At 62.1% G+C, this 13,098-nt stretch overlaps 1 long non-coding RNA gene across 1 annotated transcript; it reads right to left on the minus strand.

Annotated features, from left to right (window-relative positions):
- Nucleotides 1–8,876: 8,876 nt before the first annotated feature.
- On the minus strand, nt 8,877–13,098 carry LOC118601767. Its single transcript, XR_004950588.1, has 2 exons — nt 12,846–13,098; nt 8,877–12,655 (listed from the first exon to the last, which is right to left on the minus strand). It is a non-coding gene; the product is annotated as an uncharacterized LOC118601767 (long non-coding RNA).

Below are 13,098 nucleotides of genomic sequence, written 5' to 3' on the forward strand. Positions count from 1 at the left end.
TTGGGAGATCCTGCTGGTGCTGAATGGCTCACTCCCTGAGGATCTGAGGCTGAAGCCTCAGGGGCCCAGCCAACCCCGTGCCAGCCCTTCAGGGTCTGCTCCAACCCCAAGCCCTGGGTAAAAGTGTGCTGTGTACCCCTGGCCGCTGCTTCTCCGGCCACGTCTGACACAAGCGCGGTGAGAGCAATGCACACTTCCCAATCACGGAAACCCAAATTCCAAATTTGGAAGGGTCTCTTGCTGAACTAGAGGGAGCCTCCAGGGATCCCAAGCCCAGCCTGCCCTTGGCTGGGACAGCTGCTGCAAATGAAGTTCAGGGCTTTGAGGGCCGTCCAGGGGCAGCTGTCATGGCCGCGCATCAAACGAGTTTCAAAGCCCAGATGAGCAGCCAGGCCTGAGCTAAGCTCCCCAGGCACGCAGTCTGGCTGAGGGTCTCAAGGGCGCCCAGAATCCAGCCACCAGCCACCCTGATTCCCTGAGGGACAAGGGACGAATGCCCTCAAACAGGTGGGCTGGGGGTGCGGGGTGGTGGGAATTGTCCTGGTGGGGGTGACTGTGCTGCCAGTGGCCACCAGGTGGCAGCACTTTATCATCTATCTGGCAAGACTGGATTAGGTGGTGGTGGAATCGTGTCTCAGCAAGTCCTGGGGTGCAGGAGGGACCCAGGGCCTCTTCCAGGTCTCTGGGATTCAATAAAACTTGGCCAGAACTCCAGCCTTGAAGCTCTGTGTGGAGCCAGGCACGCACGGAGTTTGCAGGCTTTGCAAGTTCTTGATAGGTCCCCTATCCTGAGGGATCCCCACAAAAAAGTTGTTGCCCAGCTGTGGGGCAAGGGCCAGGCTGGCCCTGTGCCCGATAAGTGCTTCAGCCTCTTAATTCTTTCCAACCCAGGGAAGCAATGTCTGCAGCCAAAATGTATTTCTGCCTCTCGCTCCCTTCACCCATCGGCCTGATTATTCACCCTCCCGGAGCCCACGTCGGATCCACAGCCTCTGTCTCCACGGCCCTGGGAGTTGGGGCTGAGCTGGCCCGGGGCTCTCGGAGGCATGGGATGCCCACTGTCCTCATTCTGACCCCTGAAGGGTGGGAGGAGGGAGCTTTCCAACAGGAGGCACAAGCCAGGGGCAGAGCCCTCTCATCCCACTTAGTCCCGGTACCGCTTTCTTCTGGTTTCAACAGGAAACTGAGGCTCAAAGCAGAGCAGTTGCTGGAGGTTACCAAATTGGGAAATGCTGAGCCTGGGTTCTGATCCAGATGTCCCTGCCTGGCCCAGCTGGCCCCTAGCCAAATGACTCACTTGGTGAAGCTGGGTCCCTCGCTGCAAGCGCAGGGTCAGGCTTCCACTCTGGGCAAGACATGCTCCAGCTGATGTGTCGGGGGTGGAGTGAGCTCAGCCTTGGGACAACCCCCCACCCCCAATGCCCTGGGGAGAGAAGATGGACGGGGAGGCAGGAGAAAAGACAACTGCAGACAAAGCAAGGCCCAGAGGATGCTGGGAAGAGAAGTGGAAAGGTCTGAGGCTGTTAGGGGCGGGAGGAAGCTGCGGGGGCCAAGATAACGCAGGGCGGGGGCCGCCGGGTCTGGGGGAGTCGGATCCGCTCCACCCCCTGGCTGCCACCAGATAAGACTGCCTAAGACAGCCAAGCAGCAATGGGTGAATTCTGCACACAGACGGGGAGGTGAGGCCGCAGCAGGCAGTGGGGAGAGAGGAGGGGCACGGAGCCCTGGCCAGGACCCTCGCTGCCTTTCCTGCCCGACCGAGGCCCCCAGCGCCTGGCGCACCCAGGCCAGGCTGCCATCTCCAGGCAGGCACCTCTGCTCCAAGTCTGGCAGGACAGAGCTATTTGAGAATGACTCATGGATGTAATTAAGTGTCCCCCCACTTCCTTCTCGCTCGGCTCTGGGGGTGGTGCAGATGTGGGAGCCCAGCCTGCTGTGCGAAGTTTGGATTCAGTACCCCATGATGCCCAGGCCAGATCTGTGGGGCCTGAAACAGGCAAGGCTGGGCTCAAATCCTGGGGTGGGGGGGCACCATGCGGGCGCTTCCTTTCTTCTTTCTCCTCCACCCCCTGGCTGGGCTGAGGGGCGACCCTGCGCGCTCACGGGCATGCAGCAGGAGTGCACGTGCACGTGCACGCACAGGCCCTGACGGCAGCGGCAGCAGCGGCAGCAGGCGAGCTTCCCCGGCACTCTCAACGTGTGCCGGAGGCGGACATGCAGCTACCTGCAGACCCCAGTCTCCCCCCACACCCGCCCTCATACATGAAGCACGCGAGCTCACGCGTGCCGCTCCCCAGCTAACCACCTGTCGGAGGCAGGCCACGTCATGAAAACTCCCCCTGTGCACCCTGCTCCAGCCCCAGGAGGCGGGAAGCAGACTCCCTTGCTAGCCCCAGAAGGAGGAAGCCAGTTGGGAGGCGGGAAGGGCAGGCACACCCTCGCTCACGCACGCAGTCACTCTGCGGCTCCCCCGTTCCCAGGGAGGTGGATCTTGGGGGCGTCCACCCCGAAAGACTCCTGAGCTTACCAAACAAGATCCACTGCTCAGCTCTAGGGTCAAAAGGCAGAGCCGAAGGGGGAGGGGAGGCCGAGAAAGGGGGCAGATGCTCCTCAAATAGATTGATTGGCTCAAGGCTCAGGACCTTTCCTTCTAATACCTGCAGCTTCTCAAACAGACTGGTAAACTGAGGCTCAGACACGGGCAGCAGCAAACCCCGGCTGACACCAACAGCTCGTGGACACCCAGGGCTCTTGCCTCTGCCCATTGTCATTTCCCAGGGTTGGCGACCTATCCCACCCGAGACGGGGAAGCCTCTGCCATTTCCTCAGACTGGGAGACCCTAGGACCAGGTTGGCTCTTCCAGCCCCCTCTGGCTAGATGTCCCCAGAATCACTGGGCTCTGCCATCGCCCCTCGGGACTCTCCTAGGACTGGGTGGACACTGCTTCGCCCCTCAGACGAGGCTTGGCTGTGCCTCTCCTCTAATACCGGGCGCCCCGACCTGAGCCACTCGCTCGAGCCCCACCAGCCTCCTGCAAACCCTGAGCAGTAACCACACGCGCACCCCCCCCCCATATTTCTGGTTCTTATTAATGTAAATGAAATCTGCTCCAAGCGTCCTTAATGGAAAGCGTTCCTGGAATTTGACTGTGCACACGTGGTGGGGGGGGGGCACCCTGGGATTAACTCTTGTGCAGCCAGACAGACTCATCGGGCTGCAGTGAGCCTGGGGCCTCAGGCTGGGGTGGGGCTTGGGAGAACCAGGACGGTCACCCAGCCCCTCCCAGAACTGCGTCCTGGGAGGACGTCAAGGACAAGGGCATCAAGGGTGGCAGAGCATCGTCCATACAATACCCTCTGCCCTGAAGCCAGTTGGCAGGTCCAGAGGTTTCTCAGAGCCCAAGGAAGGGGGCCTTGACAGGAAATGAAGAGCCCTAGAAAGTCCTTCATCAGGGAGGGGCCCAGCCAAAGGCTGCAGGGGCCAGGGGGCAGCTGACAGGCTGTCTGTCCATCGTGCCCTCACCTGGCTCTAGCAGCAGGGCCTATCTCTTTGAACCTCCTCACCCTGAAAAAGAAGACCCCGCCTCTGGGATGCACCCCCATCTCTCCTATGCCCACCTTACTCCCAAGATGGATCTGCCAGGACAATCAGCTTTATAACTATGGGGCAAAGAGGGGAGCTGTAGACCCCAGAGTGGAAGTCCAGCGACGGCCGGGTGTGGGGGTGAGGGGCAGAGAAGCCCTGGCTCGGAGCCCACAGCGCGCCCTGCCTGGCTCCCTCTGCAAAATCTGGATGCTTGTTCTGGCACGGCCCTTGCCGGCCCCAGCGGAGCGGTGTTTTACTGCCTTTCGTGGCCAGGACAGGGATGTCTGCTTCACTGGCGGAGGTAGAAAAAGATTCTAAGATTTCAATTTCTCCCAGGTGTGGCTCCGTCTGGAGGATGCCTTGGGGAGGCTGGCTGAGGGGCCAGCACCTGGGGGGTGGGGGTAATGCAGGGAGGGGGAGGGGCTCAGGAAGGGGAAGGAGGCCACAGAGGGCGTCTCAGGGAGGGAAAGGGGACTCAGAGGGGGTAAGGAGGTGGGCCCGGGGAGAAGAAAGGGGCTCTGTGAGGGGCAGGGGGCTCGAGGAGGGGCTGGAGGGAGAGGAGACAGAGAGGGACCGACTTCAGTGGGGGACAATAGGCTGAGATCCTCCCTCCCACCCACACCTGTCAGGAAGGCTGGGGGAGGGGACTGACCCACTTAGCTGTCTCCCTCCCGGGCTTCCACTAATGAGGCTCTGGGCTTTGGGAGGCAGCCTCCCCCCCAGGCTGTGCCTGAGGCTGTCCCTTCCCCCACAGCCCATCATTATCTACCGGGGGTGTTCACTGGCTCCAGCAGCCCCCTTATCTGCAGCTGTGCCTGCTTATGGCAGTGAGGAGGAGACTCTGGGTCCCCAAATGTGCCCTCTCTGCCCCTAGCTCCCTACTCCCCAGCACCGAGGAGATGAAGGCGCCCAGCTCCCTGCTGAGCAGCTCGGCTCTGAGCAAAGAGCTTTGATTCCACCTGTGGGTCCCACCAGCATGCCAATGAGGAAGGGGGCGGGCCGTGCGCGCAGGAGAGCTGGGACCGAGGCCCCGACCGGCCTCCGCTCTGCTCACCCTGGGGTTTCCAGGGCCTGAGGTCAGGAGTCCCGCCTGACGAGAGGAGAGGGGCTCGTGCTGGGTGAAGGGGGTCTCCCGAGAGCACAGGGCGGGGAGTAGCTTGCGCAGCCCAGTTCTGGGAAGACCGAAGCGTGGCTCAGGGAGGACGCGGAGTATGGACCCCAGTTCTGCAGGCAGGCGTGGGGAGGTGTGGGAGAGGCGGGCGTGGGGCACGGCTTGCGGACTGTGGCCCTGGGAGCAGGGACGGGGTGTCTGTCGGAGCATAGCTCTAGGAGGGCTTTGCGGGTAGGAGGACACGATGCGGGAGCCCAGGGCTCAAGGCTCCTCGGGGGAGGACGGTTCGGGGAGGAGGCTGCCATATCTCCTGTAGCCTTGGCCTCTTCCGGCTACTCCTCCCCCACATTCCTGGGGTGCATGGGGAGGGCCGGTTGCTGGAGCATTCCCAAGTGCCCCCAGGCTTTCCTAACTGTCCCGCTGTCCATCTGTCCGCCCCCTCCCCAAAGATCCCAAGGCCCAGGTGGCACTCTCCCTCACAGCATCCTCATTAGGGAAGGGCTTTGAGATCCTGAAGCATCTGCCCCCACCCCCACCCCCACCCCCAAGCCAGCTGCAGGCTCAGGCCCCTGGAGCCTGATAAATATTTATGACAAGATAAGCTGGATCTGCCAGGTCCCAGCCCAAATCTTTGTCCTGGGGTTGCAGGGAGACGTCAAAACCACAGAACTTGAGTTTCTGGGGGCAGAGCTAAGTCTCCAGGCCCTGGGTCTGATCCTGGGTCCGGCTGGGCCTGACTGGGTGGGTAGACCTCCCAGGCTCCACAGTAGTGAGAGGCTGAAATGGGGTGCAGCTCAGGAGCAGGGGGTGAGCAAGGGGGCTGCCTCCAAGGCGCCACACTGGCCAAGGCCACTGTCCCTGGCCCCGGCAGGTCTCATATTGGAGTCAGGGGTACACATTGTACTTGAGGCACATTTAATTTCTGCTCCGGTGCAGACAACTCTGGTGCCCAGGGTGGGACCGGCTCCGCACAGGGGCACCTGAACCAGGGTATTCAAAGCAACCCTGAAATTGAAAAGGGATCTTCGTCTTTGTTAATGGAGAATCCGGTGAGCTTCTGGGCATTCTTGGCCAGGGTGACGGTGGAGAGAGGCGATCCAAGGGGTCACCCAGCATTCCAAACCTGCCCACTAGGAGCAATCCCCATACTGCAGCCAGCCTACACTGCCAAGAGGGCTCAGGGCCGCTGATGAGAGGTGGGGCCTAGGGGAGGAGCCCCACCTCCCCCACCTGGCGCCTGCCCCGTGGGCCCCAGATCTTTATCTTTCCAGGCTCACCGGCGAGCCGCCAGCCCCCCTGGGTCCTGCCTGGCCGAGCCTTCTAAGAGAAAGTGAAAGACCAGGCACTTGTTGGTGCAGGGCGGAGGCGGACGTGGACCGGCCGCGCTGGGGGCCTCAGCTGCGGGAGAAGGCGGGCCTTTCGCATGCAGTCCGAGGTGTTCCCAGGTGCTGCCATGCGTCACGTACCAGCTGAGGCTGCAGTGCCTGCCGCCGACTTGGCACAGCCAGGGATGAGGGTGGGGACCGTGACTGATGCAGGCCCCGGCCACAGGGCTTGGGGGCAGCTCCGGGATTCCTGCCCTGAAGAGGGGCTGGCCATCTCGGGGGAAAGTGCCTCTTGGCCAGAGCTCCCAAGTCCTGGTGGGCAAGCTGAACTGCGCCTGTGGTCCCTGCGTGGAAGCGCCTACGTGTGTGTGTGAGAGAGAGAGAGAGAGAGGCGAGGGCTGGGTGCACCCGAGCCCCTACCCGCATCGGGGTCAGGGTCTGTGCCTTCCAGGCCGGGTGGTAGATGCCTCATCTGACCCCAATCCGGCGCTGCCTTCCATGGCCTGGCTGTGCCAGGGCAGGTGTTGGCAGCAGCGGGCACGTGGGGCCTTCGCCAGGATGGTTTCTGTGTTCAGCAGAATTGCTGTTGCTGAGGGCCGAGGGGCATTGGAAATTCATTAACCTGGGACGACGTGATCTAGCGGGGAGGAGAATCAGAGCAGGGAGCCCTGGGCCGGGTCTCCCCTCCCAAGCTGGGGCAGTTGGGCCGGGGGCCCTGTGCGAAGCATGGACCTGCCCTTGGGCCGGGGGAGCCAGGGAGGCTCCTCCCACCCACCAGCGTGCAGCCTCCTGGAAGAGCAGGCCCAGGCAGCGTCTTAAAGGAGGGCGGGAAGCATCGGGGTGCCTTAGGTTCTTCCTCAACTTCTGCAGTCAGGAGGTGTCTCTCCCGGCCTGAGGGCTGCCTTGCCCTTAGACCAACTTGCTCCTCTCACTACCCACCCCAGGTAGCCCCTGGAGGGTGTCACACCACCTCCCTGGGTAGCCCAGGAGGCAGCGGCCTGCCTGATGCTCCAATGTCTGCTCAGAATCTCTGCCCAGGCCATGCTCTCAGCAGAAGGAAACTCTGCGAGTGGGCCTGGGAGTCTAGATTGTAACAAGTCTGCTTGAGGCTGGCAGGCTGGGAAGGTAGACATCCCCATATCCTTTGCTGACTGTCCTGTACGCGCGCGCACACACACACACACAGACACACACACACACACACTGAGCCAGGTCTCCAAGGCCACAGGCAGCCCATGTAATCTCTGAACCTTGGCTACACTAATGCATTAATGGAAAAGCCTGAGAGTCCGGAGCCGAGATGCTCCCAGGTGTGTCTAACAAGCATCTTACGGCGTCACGGGGAACCCCAGAGACTGACTCTGATGGTGGATGTCAGGCCGCGGGGCCAGCAAGCCTGAGTGTCCAGCCCTGGGCCCTGAATTCACGGATGTGAGCGGGCCAGTTGAGACCAGTGATTGCAGAAGTCAGTTCCGAGCCGACGCCATGACCTGTCAAATCTGACCTGTGTTTCTGTCTGCCGGGCTGTCTTGGGCTTCCCGAGAGTGTCCTCGGTGGTGACAGAGCAGGAGCCCTTCTGCCCCTCCCTGGACTGTCACACTAAAGCAGGGTCCTGGCGGCAGGTCTGGAGCCCTGGAGGCTGGGTCCAGAGCGGACGCCTGCCGCCTCCGGAGCCGCCCTCCAGCCGTGTGTGAGCTGTCCTCGGGGTGCCACGCAGCTGTCCTCCGGGCCTCATGGACCTGTTTCCTGGCCATTGCACTTTTCTTTTTTGGGACCAGTGACTGATGTGGCTCTCAGACCACTACTCCCTAAGGTCAGGGGCCACTGGGATGCTCTCCGAGCCTGGCTCTGCCCAGTTAGGCAGGTTCAGAATCCCGTCGGGGCTCCTAGGCCAGAAACGTGTGAGATAAGGGTGGGTGGTGGGGCTTACTCCCAACAGTCTTTCTCCTCTGATCCCACTGCCAGAGCGGAAGCACCCAGCCTGGCCTCCTGGCCCCCAAAAAGGTGGGAGTAAGCGACCCCAGGCTGCATAGCACCCCCCACACCACAACTGCTATAGCCCAGGCCCAGCCTCCCCCGCCCAACCCCTCCCCTCCGGCCACATCCCAAATCCCCAATCCCAGCAGCAGACCTCGGTGTTTGCCTGTTGCCATGGCAATGGGATGCACCTTTATGTTACCATGGCAACCAGCCAGGGGTTTTTAAAATTCAGTTGAGGTAATTTCCACCCCTCAATCCTCATCCTCAGACACCTCATTCTTCTCTTTTCTTCTCTGAATCTTAGAAGGCTGAGGGGGGTTGGGGTGTGGCTCACAGCCACCAGCCAGACGGCCAGGCCAGACGTAGAGAGTCGGAGGGGCTGGTGGGAAGACTCGGTCCCATTCCTCCTTGACTCCTCCACCCAGGCTAGACCCTGGGGAGTGGGGCCGCCTTTTCCCCATCACCTCTCTAGGCCCAGGTTTACAGTGAGAAGACAAGGGCTCTGCATGGCTGGGCAGGCAGAAGCCAGCACACCTTGGGGAGCCAGGTCATGGGTGCAGCCCGTGAGGCCGTGTGCATAATGCAGGATCAGGGCGGGTCAGCGGGGACCCTCCCCAGCCTCCCCACTGTGTCCCCAGGGCTCATCTGAGGGTCTCAAGGCATCAGGGCCCAGACCCCGGACAACAGGGGACAGATGTTGTTTATGCTGCGTCCTGCGGCTAAGTAGCTTAGCTTAGTGGAATTCCAGCTCCCCGGATTTGGGCAGAGGGCGTCTGAGAAGGATGGAGAGATGGGCGTGCAGGCACAGTCCATTACCTGGTGGCCCCTCCCTCTCAGGTCCTCCGGGGCACTGGCTTCATTAGTCAGGTCATCGTAAATTCACAAGGCCCAGCAGCCCCTCCCTGACCCCATCTGCCTCCTGGCTGGGAGAAGAGGAGCTGACAGCCCAGGACAGACAGGTAGGTACCTCCCTGAGCAGAGTAGATTGGCCACCAGGTGAGTGAGTGCCAAGGCCAAAGAGAAGTCACTTCCAGCTTCCCTGTCTCTTGAGTTCAAGGGCCAAGACCCCATAGCAACAGCACTTCTGGGGGATAGATGGGTAGGCCAGCCTCGGTGGAGTACACAGAACCCCTAGCTGGAGCCCCACCGCCTGAGGCCCTGCCCACTCCTGCTCCCCCCTCACCTAATCAGGGGCGCCCAGGAGGCCAGAGGCTGGTTTGGGAAGCACTGCCCTCCCCATGCTCGGTTCAATAGCGACCCCGACCCCAGCATCCGCTCCACTCGGGTCAGGGGTGGGGGGCTCCCTGCTGTCCCCACACCAAGGGCCCACAAGGCCCTTTCAGGGTCCACAAGTGCCTGAGCGCCTGGGTCTGTGGCCCCCCACATGCAGAATAATAAAGTCTGTGTTTGCCGCTTTTCAGGAATCATCGTTCCCATCAGCCCTGTAGGCTCCCTTGGCCCAGACGAAGCCACAGGTTTCTCGAGGGCAGATATGGTTAACTCTTTTCTAGTCTCCTGCCAGCCAGCGAGAGAGGTGGGGGACGGAGGGTTAAACCAGAGCCTTCTGGGAAGGGACGATGGGGATGGGTCGGGAGGGGGTCACAGGACGGAGAAGTGTTGTGGGCGCCACCCACCACCCGCCCACTTGTCTTCTGTCCCTCCCAGGCTCCCAGACAGAGGAGCACCAGGCTAGGCTGGGAAGGAGGGAGCCCAGACCAAGCCCTAGAGGAGAGTGGAGATGTCCTCGGTGGGGACACCCTGCTCCCTGAGCCTTTCTATGGGAGTCTCTGCTCACATCCCAGTCACATCTACAGCCCGACCCCCCTCCCCCAGGGTTATGGACCCAGGGGGAGCCATCCCTCCTACCCCAGTAATCTGTGGCTCCTGGGCCCCCCAAAGAGCTTCCCAAGACCAGGGAACTGATCAACTGATCGTGAGCCAGACCACGGCTCGGTCACGGCCTCCATCCACACTGCTAGGGGTTCCTCGTCCGAGTGACAGGCGTCTGATGAGCCTTGCTCAGTGAGAGCTGCTGACAGGGGCTGGACACCAGCGGCCACTGTCTGGCCAGGCAGAGCCTCTAAGAAGGTCCACTGGTCCTGGAGGCTTGTGCAACACTGGAGCCCCCATTCGAAGCCAGAAGAGGGGTGCAGAGGAGAGAAGGGCCATCAGGACAGGACAGGGGTGAGCCAAGCCTTCGGCTGGGGAGGATGGGAACAGAGACCGCCCCTTCCTAGGACACCTGATGGCCTAGACTCTTGGCACCTTCTCCCCTCTGGGATCAGAGCCAGCATCCTGTCCCCCACAACCCACATCACACATCATGAGGGGAGCAGGCCTCATACTCACTGGTGGGATCCCTGGACCAGCCTGATCCCCAAACGCCAAGGAACAGGAAGGTGCTCTGTCCCGGTGGAGAGGGGTCCCTGGGGCTGCAGAACCGGGAACCGGGGCCCAGAGCCTGCCTCCCCAGGGGCCTTTTAGAAAAGAAGCTGGGAAAATGCCAGCAACTGTTGATAGACCGTGGAATGTGCCAGCCCGAATCCAGGCCGCATGCCCTCTTTCTTGGCTGGCCACCTGCTGGCCAAGGGGCCAGCATCCCTGCTCTAGAGCTGGGGGACCCCAAAGGTTCAGAGACAGCAGGATACCTAGGTAAAATCTCACAGCTCATGATCTGCGCCACCCCGGGAGCCAAAGAGTGGGGGCGGGGGCGATGCCTAATTCGGGGCACAGTGTGGTGGGAGAGGGCTCTTGGTCTGGGACGAGGTGGGTGCCCTCATCAGTGGGATTCTCCAGGTAAAGATTGAGAAGACCAGCCCCCCCTTGGGTGGAGCTAAGGCTGTCAGACTATCTGTAGGGGTGGGCATAGGGGTGTCTGCTAAGGAATGGAGAATATAAATTTATAAATTGTTCTGTCCGTGGCTGAGGTGACTCAGCCACAAGACCAGGGGGCGGATCAGAGCTGGGAGTACAGGGTCACTGGGTGTCATCGCGGCTGGCTGATCAGGCTGGAAACATAGAAACTCAGGAAGTCTTCTCAGCCCACCCGCCCGATGACAGTGTTCTCCGTAGAGCCCCTGAAGGAAGCACCCCGGACCCCCAGCCGCCACGGCCCAGCCAGTGTCCTGGTGCTCGGACAGTCCGTCCCCCTCAGATCTCTCTGGGCTCCACGGCGCCGACTCCCTCAGTCCTGGCCCCGTCCTCTTGGAAGATTCTGAGCTCCGGACAGGCGGAAACCACGTGTGGCTAATGCCCAACACCGCTCCTCACCCACCGCCCACCTTAGAGCCCAGGAAATATGGGCACATCAGCCAATGAACTTGCCTTCAAGCTTGGAAACGTACCTGCTGTACCCCGTGATCCGTTACTCCCTCAGCTGGCTGAGTGGCTGCCCAGTGCCGCCAGGACCTGGGGACCAAGCGTGACTGACACAGAATGGTCCCCACCCTTCCAGAGCTCTCAGTCCCATGGGAAGGGAGGATAAAGCAGATACAGAGCGGTTCGACTGTGAAAGGGGCCACAAGAGATGTACGATACCAAGGAGAAGGGACTAGGTCGGCTTCTTCCAGAGGAGGTCCCTAGGCGGAGCTGGCCGGGTCCCTGAGCCTCCAGTCTGCAGCCCCGTCAGGAGGCAGGAAGAACAGCTCACGGCCGGAGCTGCCTCCACTGCCTTCCCTGACAGCGGGTCTCAGTGGAGGGTGGTGTGAGGAGTATGTGGGGGACACCCGTTGTCCACACGGATAGCCTGGGGATGTGGGGCCAGGACAAGGCAGCGGGCAGGGCCTGGGGTCACTGCCAGTCAGCCACCTGAGCTACAGGCAAGCTTAGATCTTACCACCTGGAGACTGAGAACGTAACCAGGAAGTGACCGAGGGAAGGTCAGACCAGAAACAATGGGAGCAGAGTGTGGGGGCCGCTGGTCACCTCGGCCTTATCTGAACTCAGGTATGTCCTTTCCCAGCAGGCACGGCACAGCTGCTGGGGGCGCATCCCATTCCCGGGCACCGATTCGTCTCCCCCAGGGCCTGCCACGGGGTGCGTCGGGGTTCACGCCCTCCCAGGGCCGCAGGGGAAGCCCATTTCTCACCAGCCTCCTTCCTGGGGAGCCATCTGTCCAGCCCAGGTTGCTTGCAATGGGCGCCAACATCTGGACAGACAGCCGTAGAGCCGGGCGGAGTGGAGGTGGGCGTGGGGAGCACCCCCAGCCCTGCTCTGGAGCTCTCAGAGTTCCCACAGCCACCCGCTGCCCAGTCGTGCCCGGTGACCATACAGACCTCCAACCCCTCAGCCCCCTGACCGCCGCCACCCACATTCAGCCAGGCCGGAGCTGGCACACCCCGGGGGCTCTCTGGGGCGGGCGCTCCCAGGGACGACCCCTGGCCAGTTCGGACCAGCTGTTCTTCTTGCCCCTTGGCCCACGTGATTTTACCAGGCCCGACCTGCACCCCTGGGTGGGACCTGCCCATCTGAGACTCACAGTCAGTCTACTCAGGGAAAGAAGGGACTGGCGGGCCCCGCCCCCCATCCTGTTTCCCTCACACCTGGCATTGCCCCGGGCGGGAGAGGGGAGGAGGGTGCTGTGACCTGGGAGGAGGAGCAGCCTCTCTGGGCCTCGGAGCTCTCTAAGAAACGGGAACGATGTGCTGCCAGGACCTGGGGACCAAATGTGACCGATTCAGGGGTGGCCTCCCTTCTCCCGGAGCGCGCGGTCCCACAGGCAAGGAAGACTAGCCGTGGGGCTGCTGAGGGCGCAGGGCCGGAGCTCTTGGTGCCTGGCACCCTCAGCCGGCGTGGGCCTCCGCCTTGCCTGCTGCCAGGGGGTGGGAACAGGGGGTGTACCCACCTCAGTGCGTCTTTCCCCAGAAGGCCCGTCAGTGCTCTGTGTCTCCCGACGGGGAAGGGTGGGGCCGTGGGGTCCTGGGTGCCTGTGGGGCTATGCAGGGGCTCCCTGAGGACCCGCGAGAAGGGCGCACGGGGGTCCCTGACGGGCCTGCCTGTACCCTTGCTGTGAGACCTGGGCCGGTGGGGAGCATGAGGCTTGCCAGCCCCTCCCTCTGGTACTCCCGAAAGCTGCCGAGTTCATCCCCCCAGGTTCA

This window comes from Rousettus aegyptiacus, unplaced genomic scaffold, assembly GCF_014176215.1.
Source record: "Rousettus aegyptiacus isolate mRouAeg1 unplaced genomic scaffold, mRouAeg1.p scaffold_m13_p_4, whole genome shotgun sequence".
In the NCBI taxonomy this organism is placed as follows: domain Eukaryota; kingdom Metazoa; phylum Chordata; class Mammalia; order Chiroptera; family Pteropodidae; genus Rousettus; species Rousettus aegyptiacus.